Genomic DNA, 10,452 nt, shown 5'->3' on the forward strand with positions numbered 1-10,452 from the left:
ATTAAAATGTTGAATTCTTTTGACAGTCCTAATTGTGCATAATAATGATAATATTAAACAAGTGACCTTGTACAGTTTTTTGCCTGAATGTTTTGAATATCCAAAAACAACATTTTTTGTAATGTACTCATGGACTCTGGAGCGGAAACCTCGGTTCAAATCTCCACTGGTTAGCATCATCGGTATTCGTCAGGAAGGGCTCAAGCTAAAAATCAATTCAAAAGATTCGCTGTGGCGACTCCGTAATCAGAAAAAAGCCGAAAGAAACAAACGAAACTCATTGCACGGCATTGTGATTAGTGGCTGGAAGCCCATGACGCTGAGGTTCTCAAAAATCTCCCAAACTTTTAAACTCATGCTCAAACTATCTTTCCATTCGAAGCACATAACACATTGCCTCACTTTTTACGTGTGCAGGAAAGCAAGTTGACAGAGGTCGAATAAGGCCATTTTTGTTTTCCTTTTTAAGTGGCCTGGTAGTGTTGTTGGACATTGCCTCTTAAATTGTGGACGTCACCCTAAACCTTAAAATCATATTCCACAGTCTTTAATAAAGCGCGATAAGTCCCCTTTCATCCTACGGTCGTTTCAATTCTAGTGAGCCACCAAAGTTATTTAATCAGTGCCACAGTGTCCCATTCTCAGTGTATTACCAATTCTGTCTGCGATCTTTATCAGCGCAGTGATGTATGTATGAGGCAGATGTTCCAAGAGGCAGGGGAAACAGAGGCCATGAATGAATGAATTATTGGACTCGTGAAAAGGAGCTATAGATAGAGAATTTTGAGCCCTGTAATATGTTTGCTTTCTCTCCCTTATCTTGCCAGACAAAAATATGCCTTATCTCAGACTGCTGGGGTCTGCATGAATGTGGAGCCTCTCCACATCATCCTCGTGTTCCGTCTCTTTGTGTCGCATCTGGAGATGGCTCTTGTTGTGTTGTTGCCTCTGCTTAGTTTGGATTCTATCTTTTTTTTCCCCCTTATTTTGAGTCATTGTTTCTTTCTCAGTGAAGGTGAAAAAAAATGTTTGATCCTGAGTGTACTTGAGTGTTTAGGAAATGTACACAGACACAAATGTTGCTCATGCATGGCCACACCCTTCACTTTCCCATGCACACATGCACCATGCCCCAATTTGAATGTCTTGGGAACAACACAAAACATGCCAACGATGCCAAATAATTTTGCCCATGTTTGCTGTTATTCAAATGTGCATGAGTGTGTGTACAAAACGGGACACACACACACACACACATACAGCTGCGAGCAAAAAACACAAAAGGCTGCTGGATAATGAGGGTGGACAGGGCGGAATTATCTCTTCACATCACAATATTATCCTTCTCACAACTCCCGCAGCATCTTCCATGACGGTGTGACATTTCCATTTTACTTGACTTTAATCTTGGCCCTCCAAATAAAACCATAGCCTACAGGCCTCTTCCCAAACGGACCCAGTCCTATTTTAATCACATGGAATTAAATAAGTGCTGTTTAACACTTGTTCTGACAGCAGTCATGACAAGTGGTTTGTGCGGCAAACTTCCCCTCAAGACAAATAAGGAATAAAAAGCAAAGTATATGGAGACTCAAGATGACAACAATGCGTAGTGTTACTGAAAATATTTACTTGGCTGATTAGAGGTGGAAACGATTTAAGGAACTGACATTTTCTATTATTAGATATGCATGTTTTTTTTTCTCACTCACCATCATACAATGTGTGTTGTGGAGATGAATTGTTGTTTTAACAGAAACAGAGCAAACAGGCCAGATAGACGTGATTGTAAGAAGAGTGGCATGTCTATTTTTTTTCTCCTGTTTTACAAGACTGTTAAAGTGTCATAGTGATTATCTCACACTGTGTGCCCACGAAATATGCTTACTTGATGATTCTATGTCGAGTTGTAAGTTTTCGGTGAGGTCAAATATCACTGTATGAACTTCCATTGCAAATCTCTTGTCAATTGGAATGCTGTGCATCTCCTGTGAGGCGGCTCTCCTCCTCCATCTCATTCCTTTGTTGCACTGGGGCTGAACACTATGTTAACCTAGTAATTGGCACTGGGCCTTCCCCATTATAAGGCTTTCTATTGAGCCGTTCTACATGACTAGTTAAAGAAGATGGCATGAAGATTAATGAAGTCCAGCTAATACAGGAGAGGGTAGCGCTCCAACATTTCCACAGAGGAGATAGCGGAGACCACTCTGTGCACCTTTTTTTTTTTAATATATAGCCTGTTTTAACTGGTGAACTCTGGGCCCTCCACTTATGTTGCAAAGCCACCACGGCGTCCCACTTTGATTGATGTCGCTACAGCAGTCAGTCTTTTCCCTCGGAATTGAAAAGCCTACCCCTCCAAAATAGATTTTCCAGCACAATTCACACTGGCATGCAGTAGATAGAACGCTTTATGCAGTTTCATTTAGAACCATGAGCTGGGAGACGTGTTCATTCACTTTTGGCAAATGCCCCTTTGGTTAAGGTCTGCAAGGCTTCACTTTTATATTGTCTGGGTGGATTTCATTGCTGATCTTGAGCCACCCGTAACACAGAGATGATGAAGCAGAGAGTCTATCTCACTGTGACAGCTTAGAACATTATATGTAAATCAATGACAGATGCAACTACAAACCTTAAGTCTTGTAAAGTACCTTAATAACGCAATTAAAAATAATGGCATTTTAAATAATCCAACCACTCAATTTGAACACGGTTTTAAGTTATTTGATAAAATTGTATTCTTTCTTTCAAGGAGAAGAATTAGTATATCGTGGAACACCGCACATTTGCGATTCTGCTTATGTGGTTTTTTTGGTCCACAGATATTTTTTTATTTTGTATCTATTATTATGAAAATAAGCAATTCTGTCCAGCAGAAAACACGTCACTCACCATAAGTTGGTCAAAATTGACACGTGAAATGTCCGGCATAGCCCACAGTTATTGCATGTTTACATCTTTATGATTCGCTGTTTTCTGTGAGGTCAAAAGTTTGTTTGGCTACGAAAATTCCATTGATTAGTGATGAGTACTTACAGTTTTTATACTTGTGTATTTAATCAATGTGTGAGGCAGGGGCTTAAACCTGAATTGTTTCACTAGTGAACGATAGCAACTGAAGACAAAAGGGGAGGGTTATTGAGCTGAGTGTAATCAAATAATTACAACATGCAAATGTTCCAAAACTGTAACAATTTTGGAACAGCAAGCTAATAGAAGGGATTTAGGGGTGGGGCAACAATATGTCAAAAAAGGACATTTTTATGTGTGTATAAATTACTCGTCATTTTTATGTTTTTCTGATGTTTACCGCCAAGAAAAGCAGGGATCTGCAGTAAATAAAAAAGTAGGGTGCACTCATCCTGTTCCCTTCAAAGAAATCCAAAATACTAGATATGGAATGTGGGGTTTACTTTGTCATTACTTTGCAAAATGAAGTACATATGTCCAAAAGAACAGATTGCAAAATGTTACCAAAAATTGAACAAAAAACCCAAATTGAATCCAAATCATCCAGACCTCCACCATTGGTTCTGCACTTAGCCAAGATAGGTTTGTGTAATCCTAGACACAAATAAGCAGAAGTCAATTATAACCTACTAAGTTGTCGTAAAAAAAATAATAACACACTCCACCAAAGGTCATCAAAATGTTTCAGAGCATGTTGCACTGTCCACGTCCACTGAGTCATGTGATCATTTTCCATGGCTCTATCGCACATACTGCATCCCATGTCACATTGCACATTCACATTATCAACTTGAAAATACTGCAGCATATAGACGTCAATAATTTGCCAAGTAAGCATGAAAAAGAAAGACGAGCGTGACTCACAGTGAAACTTGAGCACGCCTCGGTGATGGCCTCATATAAACGAAAAACACCGTAGCTGATTTGATGCAACACTTAGGAAAGGTTGACTGCAGCTTGTTTCTTTGGGGCGCTCTTGTAATCAGATAAATTAACCAAAGCTATCAAAAGATTGCAATAACACTCAACGGTGCCATAAAGCTGAGAGCTGTGACTGTGGTGGGAGCTTTATGACAGACATCACTCGAGCATGCTGATTTATGGCTGCAGTCCTGTCCTATCGATCTTTAGCAAGAAGGCCTCAGTGAGACTCAGGAGAGACCTCTAACGCCAGGTTCTCAGCAGCAACCATGCAAATCAAAGCTAACAACGTACTGTTTATGCATGTAGCTGCTTTTATGACCTCACACATAAGACCACGTACGACTGGTGGGTTTGTTGCGTTTCCTTTGGTGTTTGCGTACCATTAAGACAACATGAAAGACCGCGGCTAATGAAATTAAATTGAAAGCATGTGCGTGTAGCAAAGTGACCCGTATACTGTTTGTGAATGTAATCAATATTACAGCGTGGCCTCTCTTTGTTGTTACTTTAATCAAGTACTAGCTCTGCTTCTCTTAATCGCCCCGTCCCAAGATGAATGTTGCACAAATGCTACTGAACATATGCTTTGATATAAACATCCGATTAGCATGTATAATACTGTATGTGCACATTTTCCTGAAAATGATCAATTTCAGACCCTTTAAGTACCTTTTTGCTGTTTTAGTCATAAATGAAAAGAATGACACATAAGGGCACCCAATCATATAGTACATATTGCCTCATCCTTTTAACAAATATGTTTCATAGCCCTATTAAAAGGGGTCCTCATCTGTCCTGTCAAAAGGCAGCCTAGCAGGGTTTTTTAGTTTAATTACACTATCCAATTAAAAAAAAAGCAGAACTGCATTCTGCTCCGCCTCTCCTTGGGTTTGAGTGGATATGACATTTACAAGGCTCGCCTTTCAAGCAGACAATAGTGTGATTGATGAGGTGCAGACGCTATGAAGGAGGCGATTGCCATGTGGAAGCAGTGTTTAGTGCACTTTGATTTATTTATCATCTGTTTCCAAAGCAAGGCTGGCTGCAACACGTCCACTCGACTCGTTGAATTGGTGGGCGGACCGCAGCCTTGATGTTCTGCGCTGAGAAGTTTCAACAGCAGCGGAAAGAAACGGAACGCAAACACAAGAGGGTCCCGGTGACCCTGAATGGCCGAATCTTAGGCAGAATCTGCCCTCAAAATTGTTGCTCTCGCTGTGTTGTAGACTTGAGTCCGGTTACTGTTGTTGTTATTGACATTGACATGCTGTGGTCAAGCAGCAGGGGCCTCTTGTTAGCTGACTCTCACTGTTTGGTGTATGCACAGTGATTAAATCATTCAGGAGGAAGGAACGCTGGACTCCCTCCAGCTGAACTGAAAGCTTGTTTGCTTTTTTATGTCAACAGTCTGTATAAATACATTTGTGGTGTTGGCCTTACTCACTAATACAATTTGATAAAAATGTTACAATAGCATTAATATTTATTTAAGATTAAACATTTGGCAGGGTCCTCCATGTATGTCCTTTGGTATCTTCTATTGTGTTCAGTTTGGGCCCAACTTTTTCAAACTGTTGCTATTATGTGACAATTATGTGACATCGGTCACTGCCAGCACACTCTTCATAATGACTTGTGAGACGTTTGACATCTCATACTGACTTGTCAAAATGGCAGTGTTATCCAAATTCATGATGTATTATCTATTCAGTTTTACTTCTGTACAGTCGACCCTCACCACAACTTTGAATTTCATGGATCCGTGGTTTTTACATAAAACATCACGTTTTCATAGTTGACTATGGTCCATGAGAATCAAATTATCATGGCTGTCAAATGATTAATACAAAAACAGATTAATTAACCAATTAATCATGATTCATCAACACTAGCAACTATATCGGAAATATGCCAATTTCTGCTGTATTTAGTGATGAGAAATATCAATTTGTCAAATGTTAGTCTCTTTAGTAGTTGAACATTTCAATCACATGAAATGTGCACCCTACTTTTTTATTTACAGCAGATCCCTGCTTTCCTTTGGTACGAGGTGCATTATTTAAAAAAAAAAAAACAAAAAAAAACAACCTTAAACTGTATTATGGAAAGCAGGAAGTGAACAAATGTAACAGTTACTGATTGTAAAAGTACCAGATGGAGGGGTAGGATTTAATAAGCTTTGCTTCTTCCTACTCCTTTTGGACATGTGGAACTGTGAACTGATTATGGGATGCATTCAATTGTAATCTGATGCATGTTCAAATGAAATAAAACCATGACCATTACCATTACCATTACATTTAAAATTGTGTGGCGGTGCAGGGTTGTGTTCACAGACATCACGTAATTTCTCAATGTAATTTCCAGCATACTTAAATGTAGCAAATTGTACATCTGAATGAATCCTTTAGATCCCATTTTTTCCCTTTTTTTCAAGCAAATATTTAATTTTAATAATACTATTTCAAAAGGTTGTAGCTTGAAAATGGTTAGTGATAAAGGCATACTGTAAAAGACAAAAAATCATCAGTATGACCCAAAGTTTGTAATGGGAGTGAATTGACTCTTCTAATGTGCATATTATTGCCACGTCTTGGTTTAAGCATTTTACTTTGACCTGGAGGATGCAGAGAGCAGGATCAGACACAGGTCAAATGTCTATTTTTATTCATAATAACTGCTGTGGCAGGGATCCAACACTACAAGTATTCATACTATAATTCCACAAACAAAGGACAACGCACATGAACTTAATATGGGAAGTAAAACAAGGAATGCCAGAAAATTATTCCAAAATAAGAGTCCAACCACAGGAACTAAGGTGTAAAAGAAACATAAACGAACTGTCACTAACTTGTGGTTTGCGACAATTATGTCACCTAGCTTAGAAAAACAAGCTCAACTTCTCTTCCTCATCGCTCACACAAACACACACAGCAAACACACACATTTACAGTGGGATATTAAACACCATTGCTGCCTTCTCCACTATTAGTAGTATATTTCCTGCCGCAAATTCTGCTACAAATGTCCCTTATTCCGTGTTCCTCCAAAATGTGCTGCTTTGTGGACTGTCATTGTGGAAGCCATGCTGCCACTAAGCCGTATATGTAATGTTCGGAGTGTCCCTGAACACATCTTGCGTTCTTGTAATGAGAATGAGAAGGAAAGGATGAAGGAACTAGAGATGTATGAGGTTGTAGATACTGTACATGCAGTATATGGTGTTGGAATTGTACTAATCTGTGTGTTCAGGTCAGAATGAAGGCTCTGTGTGACTGTGTGAGGACGCTCCACTGTGCGTATGATGACAGACCTGTCGGACCAGAGGTGTGCTTGCTCTGGTGCACATGGGTTGATTATGCTGAAAAAATAAACGTAATTAATGGAATAAATTAGTTAGCGCTGTTAACACGTTGTTTTTCACAGTCGTACAAAAAATAAGCATATTTGGCCTCAAATCATTATTTTCAAGCATAAAAAATGGCTATATAAGACATTCAGAAAACGCACTGCAATGATATGTAGTATTCTACTAGGTGTTAGTAATGTTACCACAGCAAGTCCTGGGTGTAAAAAAAGAAACAATAGGAAACTCCCAATGCTAACATGTGGCGGGTTCATGCGTGGGTTTCCGCCCACATTCCAAAAACATGTTAGGTTAATTGCCGACTCCAAATTGCCCATAGGTATGAAAGTGAGTGTGAATGGTTGTTTGTCTATATGTGCCCTGTGATTGGCTGGCAACCAGTCCGGGGTGTACACCGCCTTTCACCTGAAGACAGCTGGGTTAGCATAACTACAACTATCCAGCATTGAAACATCACCGCCTTCATGATGGTTGCCGTTAGCTTAGCATGATGATGGCCAATGCTTGGAGAGCCGAGAAGGGTGACCCACGTTTGTTGTTAATGTGCGCCCACCCTCCTCTATGCAGAGACTAAAGGGGGGAGTCACGAGACAGATGCTTAACGACTCCCTCAAGGCCACGGCTGTGGGTCTTATCTCATCCACAGTTTGTGTGTGCAGGTTACCATAGTAACTGACCTCAGCACATTGATGGATGCATAATGCTATTGGCCCACCAGCTACCAGGAGAATAAACATGTATAATGTGTAGCATGTAACACTGGCCATACTGTCCTTTCACATTCCTACTGTTTTTTTTTTTAATATTCAATATTATCATTATTATTATTATTTAGACAAATGACAGTGATACACATGCATTCACTTTGGTTGCCATACTGAAAGATGTTGCTAATACATTGGTAGCACCATCAATATTCATGACTGCTAACACCATAATGAAATACATGCTAATATTAATACCGATCTCACTTTCGACACTGAGAATTGCAGTGTTTGTTTAAACCTAAGTCCATCCATCCATCCATTTTTTGGGGGGCATGCTGGATCCTGGACCCCGGACTGGTCGCCAGCCAGGACTGGTCACCAGCCAATTACAGGGACAGAAATTTTAAACCTAATCAACAACAAAAGAACATGAGCAAAAAGTTTGTTAACATCTGAGTGATTCAAAATATGTATCTTAGCTTCATTCATTTGCTACAAACTTAGTTAACGTTGATTGTAATGTGCAATTCCCATGATGCATTACGCTATCATTTGTCAGGACCATTCATACAGATCAATTAATATCTTTACCTGCATGCGCTACACTCAGATTAATTATGAAAGAATGACAGGGACAAAACCCCATTTGATTCATCTGTTGCTGATTTATAGCATAGGTTAAATACTAATCAAATGTGTGTAAACTGCTCCGTATCTTATTAGTCCATGGACATGTTATAAGTCTACATTGTGTGTGTGTGTGTGTGTGTGTGTGTGTGTGTGTGTGTGTGTGTGTGTGTGTGTGTGTGTGTGTGTGTGTGTGTGTGTGCGTGTGTGTATGTTGCCAAAGATTGCTACAATTTAGTAGCAGACGGCATCCTGCAGAAGAAACCAAACTAGCAAGTGTGCTTGCACTGTTGCTGTATGTGTGCAGCACAGTGATCAGACAGGTGTTTTGACATCTCCCTCTCTCCCCTAAGAGAAACATCTGGCACAGCTGCCACACCTAATTGCAACAGCACTTTGCAGCCAGTCGGTAAGCTGGACACTAACAAGTCAAATAATAATTTATATAAATATAATAATAATCATAATTTCAAAACACAGGATTTTTCTTTGACCTCCCAACTTGAAATAGTTCTTTTATTGACAGTGTTTACTTTAAAATAAAATATGATACTGTAAAATGGGAAGCATTCAAAGTAAAACGCCACCTTCAAAAATTTTGCCAAAATGATCCGAAATGGGAGGTGGTACTGCGTTGGTCACATTGCCTCCACTTTATTAGGTTTTATTCAGCTCGCCGCGATTTTGGTTTGTATCTAAAGTTACTTGGTAAACTTGTCTCATAACATACGTGGGCTTGTATGCAGTCTTGTGTTATCACTTATGCATCACGGGTAGCGTTAGCACTATTTTCCTTGAAATGTATTATTGTATTGTATTGTATTGTATTATATTGTATTATATTATCCATGAAGTCATCACAAAACAGGCGTACTAGTTACAATATAAGAATTTTGTTAATTTTCAATTGGTAGTACATAGTCTGGCCACAACATTAGGCACACCTGCACCGTAGCTATATAATGCTTGTTTGCATGAATCACCAACTTCACACAGATCATTAAAAAAGATTATGAAATAATAAGTTACCGATCACTTACACATATACACAGTAGACATACAGCAGAATAACAAGAAATATAGCAACTTCTGAACTGTCGAATAAGCAAAAGAAAAATAACCAACCATGGCTGGTAAAAGGACTAAAAAATGCATGTAAGAAGAAAAGTAATATTATATATGTATCATTGAGAAAAAAACATATAAGAATAAGTTGATACCAATATTGAGAGTGTCAGGAATAATATTAAAGTCAATTATTTGACAAAAATAAACACAACATTAGGGGAACTTGGGGCATTCTATAGTCAAAAAAGGCAGTGAGGGCATTTGTTTAATTGATGTTGAGTTGAAAATGTTTAGATGAAAATGTTTGTCCAAATTGATAAGATCGTATATTAACTTGTAGTTTGACTGTATGAATTCATGAATTTACAGTTTGACTGTACTTCCAAAGCCAGACAAAATATTACGTTTTGGCAGCAACATCCAAGGAATGCGGAACAAAATCTGAAATCTCAGTCGTTGATGAAATACCATTATCAGTGAAGCACAGACATAAGCATGTAATAACTGTGGGCTACAGGCTACATAAATACATAGGTACATGTATGCTCTACTACCACGTATTTATGAATTATTGCCAACTTATGGTGTATGGGGTGTGTTTTTGCTCCAGGAAAGAATCAGCCTATTTTGTATTAAAAAAATGGCTTGTGAGCAGTCCAGGGTAGGCTCCAGCTCACCCGTTATCCTGAAAAGAATAAGTGGTAGAAAATGAAAGAAATATAAGTTGATTATCTGCAATTACAGTAAAGATTTCATTTTCATTTACATTGATTTTATTCC

The sequence above is a fragment of the Doryrhamphus excisus genome, chromosome 4 (genome assembly GCF_030265055.1).
Source record: "Doryrhamphus excisus isolate RoL2022-K1 chromosome 4, RoL_Dexc_1.0, whole genome shotgun sequence".
In the NCBI taxonomy this organism is placed as follows: domain Eukaryota; kingdom Metazoa; phylum Chordata; class Actinopteri; order Syngnathiformes; family Syngnathidae; genus Doryrhamphus; species Doryrhamphus excisus.